Genomic DNA, 13,759 nt, shown 5'->3' with positions numbered 1-13,759 from the left:
TATAGTATTACAGTAGATATACATGGCACTTTATGTGATGAAGTAGACTAAAAATGTACCACTAAACAAAATGAGTGGATTTGAATTGCATTTAAGAAGCTGCATAACTGTGACTGTCAAAATCAATTGATACTTCGCAATGTTTCAGTCTGTCAGAATCTGACCACGCGTTAATGAGAAAAGCACACAATTTTACAGAAAAAAAAAACCCACAACTCCTTTGAGAGTTTTTCAGAAAATAATTTGAATTATTATAGCAGAGGAACAAAAGAAAACTTACATTTAATAGAAGACCTTTTAAGAGACAAACATTCTGACTGCAGCTGTTAAAATGGGGTGAGTTATACAATAAAGTGTAACAATGAGTTGGAATACTTGTACAGATACTTAAAAGGATTTAAACAGAGTTTAGCAAAAAAATAAAGATAAAATAACATTGAAAGAAAAAAATGTAAGGAAATACATGGGATAATAAAGAGCTAACATATTAAAAAATCAGTTTCTTCTCATTTGGGACAACAACAAATAGAATGATGTAGTTTTATGATTATTTCAGTACCTTTGAATTTCTTCTTTGGACATAACTAAAACATTCTTTTCCCTCCTGAAGTTGCAACAGAAAGCGTCAATCTCACTCCCCACCCTCTAAAACATACAGAGAGAGAAATAACAGTGCTCTATAATCCACAATCTGCGTCCTTAATTTTAAACCATGGAAGAATCTTATTTTGCTAGAGCTTGTACTTAATAGGATTAGAGAAGAGTAAAGCAACACTCTTTCAAGTCAGTGGTTCTTAAACTGCTCTTGGGCTTCTGTGTTTGCTCAACCTTCTGAAAATAGGCCTGCTCAAAAATCTAAGGATGTTGATATTAACATAATTGTTTTTATTTAAGTCTTTTTACAGTACTCTCTATTAGAGGAGTTTAAGAAATGTCTCAACTGTTACAGTCTTACTGATTTACATCTCTAGCAACAAGAAAGACTGAAACACGAGGTAACACAAAAAGTAGCCTAATTAAAAGTAACTGCAAATTTACTCTGAAATATTTCAGTTTAGAAGACTGCACAGGCTTTGCTGACTTCTGGCAAAGAAAAAGAAAAATAGATGCACATGAGGAAAAAAACCAAAACTGTTAATTACCTACCAAATCATTAATGTCAAGTAATCCCTTCCTGACAAGTATCTGCATAAAATGAGAGACAAGTGCAAGTTAGTTGTTGATTTCTTCTTTGTGCGCAAAGGGAGAAACAGCAGATCTCACCACATTCTCCAGTAAAACCTTCAAGTTTGTTATCTTTTTTTTTTTTTTTAAAAAAAAGAAAAAGACAGTAGGAAAACTATACTTTGCAGCTTTAGTCCTCAATGCCTTATATGTGCACTACATGCACACCTCTCCCCCCTTTATTTCATAAACACATTCAAATTCCCATTTGTTTGCTGTCACATACAATATACAAAAATACCAACTACAACTTCTAGTTACTATCTCTGGTGTCCTTTCAAACCCAGCATCAGGAATGGCCACTATTATTCCACTGTATATTTCATTAATGTGGCAAGGGAATGTCTCCCTGAAGCACTTTTTGATTCTCTCATCTACACCATACGTTACGTTTAATAACTTAACAATGTTGCCGAAAGCGTTGACATCTCTAATCTTCCTTTAAAACTATTTACAGCAAATGCAATTGCTACGGTTTTGCTAATTTTAAAATAATTTATCCCATTTCCTTAATCCAAGCTATAAAAGTATGTCTAGCAGTACTCTCTGGCAATACAAAGTTAACACTACTGCCTCTCCACACTTCACAACACAGCTTATTTGGCATAAATACTGTTAACCAGATCCCAGATAAGGGAGTCAAAAAGAATTTTAAGATCTTCACAGATCAGATATTTCTCAGGGAAAAATAACTAGTTTGATAAACATGACCATTTGCCTTCCGACTTAAACCTCACAGAAAAGCAGCTTTTCAGAAAGGAGCTTTTTCAGCTCCTAAAATTTCTGAATTTAGCACATACTAGAAATATTTTCTTTTGTTTCAGTGACAGTGTGATGGAAATAATAACTTGTACTCTGACTGAAAAAAAAGCCCAATTTCTGTTCAGTTGGATGCTCTGACTGAATTTCCTAACCACTACAGTGGAGGAGAGTAGCAAAAGCAACAAACTCTTGTACAGATAGAGCTGGAAATGGAAAGGCTATCATTTTCTACCACATTAGCTACTGAGTTACTATTCTTTTATGATGCTTTGAAACACATATTTTAATACAATTTTAAATTTAATCTTATGCATGTTATAATGACATACAAAACATCACTAAGTAAATGCAAATCATAAAATAGGATAATCTGTATTTTGTTCCTCAGCCCTTACTATCGATAAAAGAATCCAAGTGCTGTTTGTGGTGGTGACAGTGCAGCATAATTAAAAGCTTTGCAGAAGAGCAGATAAGAATTTCTATGGACAAGTTGTAAAAGAATCTAAGGCTTACTAAGTACTTATAAAGAAACTACTCTTTTCTGTATGGTCTCGTTTGACTCACATAAACATCTATCACAAATCAAATATATTCACATAATATACAGTACATTGGGTCCTCTCTACTACATACGACAGCTCTATTACATAGATCACCTATGTGACAGGTTACCCATCAAGTTAGAAAGTCTAGACACAACTGAGCAAGACTGGACATGTAACAAGGGTAGCCAAACATATACAAAAAGACTGCAGGTGGTCCCGATGGTTTCCTCTCCATCCTTTTATAATCTGTTATAAAATCAGGATTAGGAACCGTTATAGTTTTGATTTTATTGTACAATGAAATGTTTAAGCACCCAAACTTCTGGTTCTCTTGGTGCTTTCCAGGCCTGTCCCTAGAGTATAGGTGTATATGAAAATATTTATTTTCTTTTTAACTCATATGTAAATCAGTTCTCATTTTTTTTTTTTTTCTGCACTTCTCAATATGCAAAAGCATACCTAATAAAGATTTCACTTTTATCCTTTGCTAGCATTTCTTGGCTAAAAACAAAGGGATATGGTTCTGGCAATACAGATGGGACAAAGATAAAAGTACAGACCAAAAAGGATAAAAATTGTGCTGAAACACTTATACTGTATACAGAAACTTTCAGAAAGTGAGTTTAGGCAAGAAAGAAGTGTATGGACAACAGAAAACATGAGAATGCTTTTGAAAAGCTTTTGATCCTTTAAGCAGTCTTGGGATCAGCTGGCTGTCCTGAACCAGTTATAGTGGCAATGGTAGTAACAGTGGCATGGTCCCACGTCTAATCCAGCTGGAAATTATAACCATATGACAAGATTAAATTTACTCATTCTTATTACATCTACATAGATTAAAAGATTTACTCACAAAAGAAACAGCTAAGTTACACCTAGATGCTTTGTTTAGGGTGTCCAGAGAAAGCTTTCGGCATTTTTTGTTTCTATAAACCAAATAACTTTCCCATAAAGCCTTTTTCAAAGTTTCCTAAGGGAAATCCTTTACAGAAGTAGCTACAGTATATATACTATCATAGCTGCACACAGCATACATCTCTCTTCTTAAGAAGCCTATATCTCATTAGATAGTTTCATGTGTTTACTTATTGTTCAAAAGATATTAGCAAAAGTTGTACAAAAAACAATAAATATTTAATAAGAGGATTTGACACACCATGTAAGAATGCAGAAAAAAAAAATCCCTCTCCACCCCAGCCTGATATTCATTGTTGTGAATTTTTAAAGAAAAAAAGGCTCCAGCATTCCTGTAACAACAACAGTCAGTTTGCACCCTTCACATGAGATCTTATACTACGCATTACAGAAAAAGGAAGCTTTTTAAATACAGAGAAAACTGAGAAAGGAGACAAAATTTCTTAGGGAAACGGTTAGAAAGGTTCTGCATTAATTTTGACCCAGCACTTTAATCCAGAAACAGATATGGGAAGGCTTTCTTTTTTCAAATACAAGTTATAAAATAAAAGACTAAAAGAAAAAACAAAACCACAAAATTCAATCATCAACAGTGCTGTGTAATACCAAAGTGCTGAAAAATTCTATCATTATAGAAATAAAACACTAAACTAAAACAGTTCAAGTACTGCTCAAGGAAGCATTAAAAAATAAACCCCTAAACCCAGAAAAAAATTCCAAATTCAAAATGAACTAAGAAGTTTTAAAATTAACATATCTGCCTAGATGTTCTATGTTCTTTCTTCTAGAAATTAAAAATACATATACACCAACGAAAGTAGCATGTTTTCAGATCTTACCTCTTGCAAAAACATTAAGAAGTAGTGGTGAAGTAGAACATGCAAATAAAATACTGGAGCAACCAGTCACTGTAATTTTAATGTTAAAGTATTGGCCACTGTAGTGGCCAAACCAAGGTTGATTCCATCTGTTGCTGAGTGTTAAAACTGCTTCTTGGTATGGTTAGTTTAGTAGCTACATATACCGTGGTGGCATAAGATAGAAACTTCTAAATAAAGTATTTAATGTGCTGGATGTATTTGGACAAATTCAGCCCTCAAACTCTGAGAAAATATTTTGGCCCATCTTAGATGAAAATCTCCTTAATCTTGTTTCAGCTACTAGCATATAAGCAGCCTATGTCTGAATGATCTTCAATATTGTAATATATGGATTGTCAGAGGTCAGGGTGAATAAACTGGCAAAGCAATGTAGAATTTAACAGTCGAGTATACAAGTCTTTCCAACTTTGCTCATTAAAAAAAGTCACTCTAAGTCAATAATGTTGACAAAGTTGACTACAAATTACAAGAAGCAGCCCTTGTGAAGTGCAGATTAAAAACCTATCATTAATGCTCCAAGATTTTCTTGTACTATTTTGGTTTAGAAAATTAAAGACAAAAATAGCTTCTTCTGGATTTTTTTTTCAGTACTCTAGCAGTTCAAAATTGGAAACTATGCAAGGCAAAACATTAAGTTGACAGACGTAGGTCTCATATTTTAATTGAGGCTTTCATAGTTATTAATCACCAGGAGAAGCGCAAGTGCCCTTAAATACACCAGTGAAATACATATTATCTGGAGTTATTTTTTTTTTCTTTACTTAAGCACATTTTTCACCTTTTATAGGTATAACCAGAGATTCAGATATGTAAGATATCATCCTAATTTTCTCTAGGTGAATCTGTCTGCAGAGGACAGAAAAGAAATCCTCCCTGGCTTCACACTGAGAACTTACTATATTCCCTGGGAAGGGCTGTGTATCTGTTCACCTTGAACATGCAACCCAGGGTTACTCTAAGAAAAAAATAAAATCAAATTAATTCAATTCAGAGTAGTTCATAGAATGAGTAAATTCATAATCTCTTTCTTCAAAACTGAAACTGACTGCACACAGAATTAGAGATAAAACGTATGAAACAATCAAATACGATGCTTTAAAAGTGCCATTTTGTTGCCCATAAATGACTTACCTCTTGTATGCTCAGACACATACATTGAACTGGGAGTGGACAGTCATAGAACTGATGCTTACCTTTAGTGGTACAGCTGCTAGACAGAAAGAAAGCACATACTGCAGTTCCCTCTACACCATGCTTTCACAGTCTCATGTTCAATGTAAGAGACTAGGGGAATCAGGTGTGTCTACCTTAATATTTAAGATGGGCTTGGGAGTACACTTTTGGAGCAATTCTCTTCATCATCAACCCTTAACACGCTTTGGTTCATGGCTCAGAGGTAGGGTTTTTGTGGGCGTTGAGGTTTTTGGGTTTTTTTTTTTTTTTTAAGGAGTGAAGGTGTTGTAGGCTTGGTGGTTTGGTGGTTTTTTTGGTTTTTTTTTTTTTTTTTTTTAAACATGTACTCATCTTTAAGAACTTTTCTGACAGAAATAACACGAAAAGCTGTGAAAAGCTACTAATTAGGAAAGTTACTACTAAAATGTTGCAAGTTAATGAGAGAAGAGAGCTCATCCAGGCAAGAAAGGTGACCTTCACTTATTACAGGGGTTTATCCAGAGAAGGTTAGGGCACAGTATCATAAGCAAGCCTGAAGAAGAAAAGACAAGGATCACAAGTCATAGGATGGGATCGTAGGGATGGGAGCAATGATGACTCAGGCTGGAAAGGACCTCTGGAAGTCAGCTACAGGGTCAGACCAGATTGCTTAGGGCTTTAATCAGTAAGCTCTTGAAAACATCCACAGATGGAGCCTGCACAGCCTCTCTGGGCAACCTGTTCCAACACTTGCTTGACTGTCAGCACTGTGGACAAGTTTGTCTCAGGAAAGGCAAGATCTCTGCTATTAGTCCTCAAGCTAGGAAAGTAGTACCAAGATCGCAATAATTCCCATTCCCATTGGATACTCTGACTCAGATATTAAATTGGATTTATTGGTGCCATGACCTACATTTTTTTCCAACAGCAAAATATACTGGGTAGAGAATTTTATTCATTGCCTTTTTTTTTCAAAAGTATGTAGAAAAGCTGTTGGAAAAAGTGCTCAGATGGAAAAGTCATGAGGATGAGAATGAAAATTACATACAACTTTCAGGTACTGCTGCCCTGGCAGCAATTTTCATTGCCAAAATGCTACCTCACAGAATAGAAGAAGATATCCTGGCAAGAAGTAAAGACAAGAAAATGAGAAAAAGGAAAGCCAGGCACACCAACAGCTATAGAATTGACAATCCTTATTCTCAAGATGAATCGAAAGAAAGGGAAAGGATACCAAAGACCAGCAACTTCTCAAATAAATTGATTTTATAAATAGCAAGCTACAGGTACAAGCATAATTTATGCAGAACAAGAAATATAGCCACAGATGAACATGGCTAATTAATGAACTTTTCATTCACCTCATATCCTAGAAAGAAGCTTAAAGAAAGCAGAAACTAGGTTTTCATGCCTAGCATAATCAAATACAAATATAATAATAAAGAAGTTAATAATGCTATTAAGATGCATTAAGGAAAACAAGAACTCAATCATTAAATGCACCATACAGACAGGGAAGATGAAGGAAAGTACAGTTGCAAGGAAGATTGTAAAGAGTCTGAAGTGCTTAGGTCCTTTTGTTTTTAATAATTCTTGAACTTCACTGAAAATGTCAAGATGAAGGCCATCTCTGTTTCTCTTCTCCACACACTCCTAAATTTTGGAGAAGACTAAGGGGTCAACCTACAACTGAGAAAAAGCATATTAGGGAATTCAAACACTTCACCTTGATGAACTTCAGCTCAGGATATTTAGAGGACAGTTGAAGCCATTTAGCACTTAATTCATGGCACAGTACTGAGGATGAGTTAGGAGGTACCTTTTTGCTTCAGCCAAATATGGATGCTTTTTGCTTAAATGAAACGTAAATCTGGAGGTATCTAAATCCATATTGGTTGGCAATAATGAACATAAAATGCTGATTTACTTTTGTGCCAAGATAACAAGCCTTGTTAAAAAAAAAAAAAAAAAAGAAGAAGAAAGAGGGATGGCAGAGATATATAGAGACAGAGAGCATGCGTGCACTTAATTTTAATGAGACTTCCAACACTGCTGAAAATTGCTAGCAAAAATCAGTGTGGGATCTTATGGAAGGGAAAGGAGTTATTTCCAAAATCTTTAAGTAAGTTGCTTTTATCCACTCACATTCATTCTGTCATAAATCTCATTCACTCTTATATCTAGGCACATGTGCTCAAGCGGTCCGGCACACGCATGTAACGGTGACGACAAGGGATGTCTGTTACCGTCTTCATCAAGACTCTTAGGTTCTTCTTGATTCATGATGAGGACCCAGCTCTTGGCCAGATCTTTTACACCCTATGAAAGATGATACTTGATCTTTTCTTTGCTCCAGAATCTTGCTTACTGCAGCCTCCATAAGCGTTAGAAAAGGTTGCTGTTCACTGTTTGCTTATCCTACTTCACTTGAAACATGTCTGTTTTCCTACTGAGCTAATGGGAAAAGGAATAGCATATATTAAACCTTGTTATCATCCCACTGCTATTAGGCTGTAGGGTTCTCTGACAAGTAATTTGGGCCACAGCAGAGATGGTGACACTTAGAGTGTCTACCTTCTTGTCTTGACAAGAAAAAACCTCTCCTTTGTTTTACTGTTAGAAACAGTATTCTCCATTACTAACACAGGCCATTCTTTTAATCCTCATTTTGTTGGTTCTCCTAGTGCTTTTACAAACACATTTCCATCCACAAATTTGATCCACAGTAGTAATATTACTATTATTATTACTATTTTGCAGATGGCAAAGTTTAAAGTGGCTTAAAGTATGCCATAAGACAAGAGTAAATTCAAGAAATCGGTCAGGGTGAAGGAGGAGACATTCAGTTGGGACAAATGCAAAATGCTACACTGATAGGAATTATTTAACTGTGGGATAATAAATGCAAGATGAGAAGGAGGAAAGAAAAGTAGTGCACGTGTCCTGGGACAAACATCACGTAGGATTTGAATTTTCAACACCATGAATCTGCCTATTTCTCCAGCTTTGATAAACTGTCAGAACAGTGACTTGCTTTTGGCACTGAACTTCAAGAAAAACTAATTCCAGGAGAATGGCTGAAAAACTTTAACAAGAGAAGATCAAAAAAGTGACTGCAGTGTCACCAAAACAGAAAGGAAATCTCTCCTCCTTTAAAAACAGGACCGATAACAAACAGTACCTAAATTTGGTAAGACAGATTTCAACATTAAGAAAAACATTCTGATAGCAGAAAGAGTGTCATACGGGACTAGATCTGACTACAAAAGTGGGGGAGGTTATTTTGAAATTATTGTGGTTGATGTAATAACTTAAACGGAAAACAAATCAAAGTCCCTTTCCTGGTCTTTTGGTCTCCTTTTAGCCATGTTCCTTTTGAACAGAAGAAACAATGTTTCCGTATTGAATTTTTACTGCAGACAGGCCTTGGAATCAACCTCTACCCACAGAAAGGTCTAGTCAGCATTAAAAAAAAATAAAATGGAAACTTATGAATGGTTTCCCTGTTAACACTCAAAATTTTATCTACAATCGGAGAACTAAAGACAGCTGACCTAGATGTTGATTATCCATCTATCTCCAAACTGAAGCAAATTCGGCAGAAATAATTTTTTAGCTCATGCTGCCTGTTTCTCATGAAAAGGCTTCTGAAAGAGCCTAATTGATGAAGTAAAATTCCAGCATGACCATAGAAATGTTTTCTTTTTTCCTTCACATAATGAAACAGAAATTGGGCAATAGCACATGCCACTCCAATAGTCACAGAGACTCACGGTGCTGGAAACCTGTCTTTTCCTACGCAGATCAAAGACGCATTCCCATGTTACTATGCTGTATTTCTTATTCGCACCTATTAACCTTAATGTATCAACTACCTTGACAGAATTCGGCATTTGATTGATCCTGAATTAAGTCCTTCGTCTCAACATGCCAGGTACTCCCTGAATTCTAATAGGCACGGACAGTTACATAACTGCACTTCAAAGCAGCCTGCAAAGCAGCATCTTTGCCTTCAGCAATTGCAAGCCAGTGACTCATTCAAGCGACCTTTTTGCTCATTATAAGCTCTAGGTGCAGATTGCAAATATCAGACAGTCTGAATTAATGGTGTTTTTTTTTTTTTTAAAGTATAAGTTTGCAGCATTTTGACAACAATATACTTCAGGTCTCATCTAGCTATTTGCTTATGGACAACTCTGACTTAAAATGTCTTTATTCACCCTAAATTCATGCTAACAGTAACTGTATAACTGGTATTCATTCACTTTGATATGTTATGCCATGTAAAAATAACAACATTTGCAACCATTTCCTCCCGTGACATTTTTTTTTTTTCCTTCTTGCACTTTAGCAGTATATGACAATATGAAATGTCAAGATACAGACAGAGATAAGCTAGCAGTGATTCATATCGCTCAATATCATTTATGGACTTTCATGCTCACATATAAAATTAAGATCTCAGTCCTTGAATGTCTCAGACAGGGGTACCTCATCTTAGGAGAACAAATAGAATGGAGCAACCCGACGTCAAAGGAAGTAAGTCAAGAGAGAAGACTGCAGTGCAAAAGGGAAGGAAAAAATGACTCCAAGCTGGCTGTGACTCTTCATATAGCTTTTAACTGGCTGACTGTTCCAAACCAAGTGGGACCAGAAGGTCTGTAATGTCTACTGACTACCCCTTCTTTTATAAAAGTACAATAAGGTTTCCTATGCCTACATCCTACAAACCAAGAACAGTTGAAAGAAGGGTGATATTTTCAATGAGATCAGAACAGAGGAACGCCTACAGAAATGTAGGCCAGAGAGGCAGGAAGCTCTGTATCTTTTAACATACCTGGTAACATATCTGCGAAGCTATATATCACAACACCTTAGTGATATATATTACTACAATATACTGATACACCAAAGCCATCCACTTAGTAAAAGCAAGTTTTATGACAAGTGTTACACCCATTAATTTGACTAATTCAATCCACTAAACAAACTTAAACCTAGGTAGTGAAAGGATCATCACACTTCCCATAATTTACAATATTATTCAGATAAACTTTTTAATAAAAATAATTTAATCAGTGTATTACAGCAATTTGCTCTTCAGGCTTATTCAGTAATTGCTTCAGAGTATCAAATTTAAAATTCACCCATTTATTAAAAACCCGAAATAGAGTGACAACAAACTCTTGTTTTTAAATACTTCTGCTTAATGTTTCAGTTCCAAAAGGATTCGAAAAGCATTTATTTTAAAGTGGCCAAGTTGTTCTGAAGATTTAATGTCACATGTGACCATATTCCCTAGTTATAGGTCACATTTTTTTAATTCTCAGGTTACAAGGTTCCATTACAAAACTATACATAAAATTCACGGCTCTAATTCCAAGACAAGCGTCAGAAAGAAAGCTAGTCAACATTAAAACACTCCAACATATTTAAAGAAAACAGATACTAAAACTTAGCCTGCTGGATGTTGGCAAGGAAGAAGAAAGGATGCTGAAAGCAAAAAGAATAGGAAAAAGTGGTTGTTGATTTTGGGATACATTTTATTTAAAAACTCATACCATAAATAGTTCTGCATTGTTTCTATACTATAAATGTTTAAATATTCTAAGAAACTGAACTGTAAAAAGAAAGCTTTGCAATTTTTTATTGATTATAAGCCGACGTGAAGTAGTGTTCAAGTCAGCTATTCTTAACTAATAGTTTAGAATCATAGAATCATAGAATCATAGAATGGTTAGGGTTGGAAGGGACCTTCAAAGGTCATCTAGTCCAACCCCCCTGCAAGGAGCAGGGACATCCCTGACTAGGTCAGGTTGCTCAGAGCCTCATCCAGCCTGGCCTGGAACGTTTCCAGAAATGGGGCCTCTGCCACCTTTCTGGGCAACCTGTTCCAGTGTTCTATAACTCGCATCGTAAAAAATTTTTTCCTAATTTCTAATCTAAATCTACCCCCCTCTATTTTAAAACCATTACCTCTCGTCCTAGAAATCTCAGCCAAGAAAGACTTAGCATGTCTAAAACAAATGAATGCACATAGTTTGCATGTCTCCTGGTTAGGCTGAGTATTAAGTGGACTTCCTATCGTCTTGCGTGTTTGATAAAATACTTGATATCCTTAACTTTCAGTTCTAAAAATAAAGCCAAATCCTCCTTGAAGTACCAAAAGCCCCTGTCTTGTTTATGGTCTGGAAATCATGTCATGCTTTTCTTTTGCACTGGCTCACTTTTACCAGCCGTAGTTAAGATTACGGAAATAGCCCCTGTTAACTGCTAGTTACCAACACTACAGAAAGATTACAGAAAATAAGCCCATATCTGAACAGCCTGTCGCCCACATGCAAACTTTTGCCGTTTGATCTTGCAACCAGAGGAATTATTAATAGAATACAGAATCTTCAGGATGTGCAGCTACAAACAGAATCACAAATATTACACAGGGACTCCTCACCTGCGAGAAGTGAAGCAACTCTAGTTACTCTCTTTCACCACATGCTGCAATATCTTAAATCTGCTGTCACTTAAGACCACACATACAGTTTGTTACCACTACTCAGGTAAGCAGAGGATGCTTAAGGAAGTGCTATAACATGATTCTGGTTTTGGGCTCCGTTTCAGAGACGTTTTTCAGTGACTATCTGCATCTTCTCAGTTCCAATGCCAAAGTATTAGGTATGTCTAGTTTAATTAAGATAAAGTTTCCTGAAAATAAGCGATTACGATGATGACCCTGTAAGCATATTGCATACCAGCTATTACTAAGAATTCAGCAGTTCTCTAATACACTTGATGGTAGTTCCACAACTCCAAGTCTTTCCCTGGGTTAGAAGCAAACTTTTACACAGAGGAATGGGATAATGGAGAGCTTCTGTCTTTGTTATCAATGAAAAGATACTGAGAATGCCATTGGTAGATATAAGACTGCTTAGCTTTCTCCTAGACAGAACAGAAATGAGAAGTGTGTGTATGTTTGAGGTGTTTAGGAACATCTTATTGTCCGAGGACTTTGCTAGCAACTGCACTAAAAAGAAGTGAGATTTTTATGGTGTAGGCATCGTGGCATGTTGTCTTACTCAATGCATACAGTCAAAAGAACTTCCTTTAGAAAAGAAAATCCAATGGTTCATCTCATGTCATGGTCTTGGATAAGACCACAACAATCTTTTTAATATGGATAATAAATAAGTTTCCCAGATAAAAAGAAATCTTAATTAACATAAATGAAACTTTTTAGGCCAAAGAGAAAAATAAGAAAATAAAGATTCTTACAAGCTAGATCAAAAGGTTTGACTTAAGTTAAACTCACTTTTTCCTTTTCACTCCTTTGTATTTTCTTCTCTTTAGGCATGACAGTTTAAGAAGAAACAGTATGATTTTTATTTCAACAACCAACAGAAGTCACCACAACTTTTAAAATATTGTTTCAGGGAAGTCTGATGAAGATACATCCAATCTGCTTTTAAGCTACCAATTTTGGGCAGCTAAATCATTTGTTCAAACACACATGGCCAATTCTAGGAGTGTCTTTAAGAGACACTTTTTTCAACTGAGAGGAGGTTTTTTATTCTTCTGACATGAGAAACACTGCTGTGTTGACCTTGAGGGACAATCAAGCACAGCACTACACCTTTTAAAACCTGAAGATCGTTTCAGGCCAGCTTTGTGAATCAGAACTGGCACACACTCTTGCGATTTATCTGCCTAAGTGTATGGTATTATTCAGAATGATTTGCATCTTCAGAATCTGAGGTATTGGAAGGAAGAGAAGGTTCCTACTTTCATACTTAAAAATCCAAGGTTACATCAGGCTGAGAGCCAGCTGGCAACAGTTCCTGCCCAGAGGATTTTCAGGAATTTCCCCTGGTTCATGAATTTAACTGCCACAGAATAAAATGAGTAGGGGAAGGTTGTTGAAAAGGTCATTTAAGGAAAAATTCTACATCTGCGGTTGCCAAATGAGAACCCTAAATTAAGAGAACTGCTTCCTCTCAGAGCTGCAAACAGTACAATACCATAAAACGGGACAGATGCTTCCTTAACCAAACGAACAAAGCTCTCGGCAGAGGTGAAAGCGCACTCTGTTTCACAGAGAAGTAACAGCAGTGGCAGCGTTTGGAGCTCTCTGCTCCTGCCAGAGGCAGTGGAGCACGTCACACACTGAGGACAGAGAACTACAAAATCCACTGTTTCCTTGGGGTAGGAGAGGTTAGTCAGACAAAACCTTAACAAAAGTAAATACACTGTTGGTAACTGGCAGTTCTATTAGCGATAAAAACTTTT

The 13,759-nt window shown here is 36.0% G+C and overlaps 1 protein-coding gene across 2 annotated transcripts in view; it reads right to left on the bottom strand.

Moving 5' to 3' along the window:
- The window catches only part of GBE1 (1,4-alpha-glucan branching enzyme 1), a 165,932-nt gene that overhangs the window by 12,686 nt on the left and 139,487 nt on the right, over positions 1–13,759 (bottom strand). The window lies entirely within an intron of this gene.

This window comes from Chlamydotis macqueenii, chromosome 1 (assembly GCF_036417535.1).
Source record: "Chlamydotis macqueenii isolate bChlMac1 chromosome 1, bChlMac1.mat, whole genome shotgun sequence".
Classification (NCBI taxonomy): domain Eukaryota; kingdom Metazoa; phylum Chordata; class Aves; order Otidiformes; family Otididae; genus Chlamydotis; species Chlamydotis macqueenii.
Note: the sequence above shows the minus strand (reverse complement) of the source record. Positions and strands in the feature narration are given on the sequence as shown.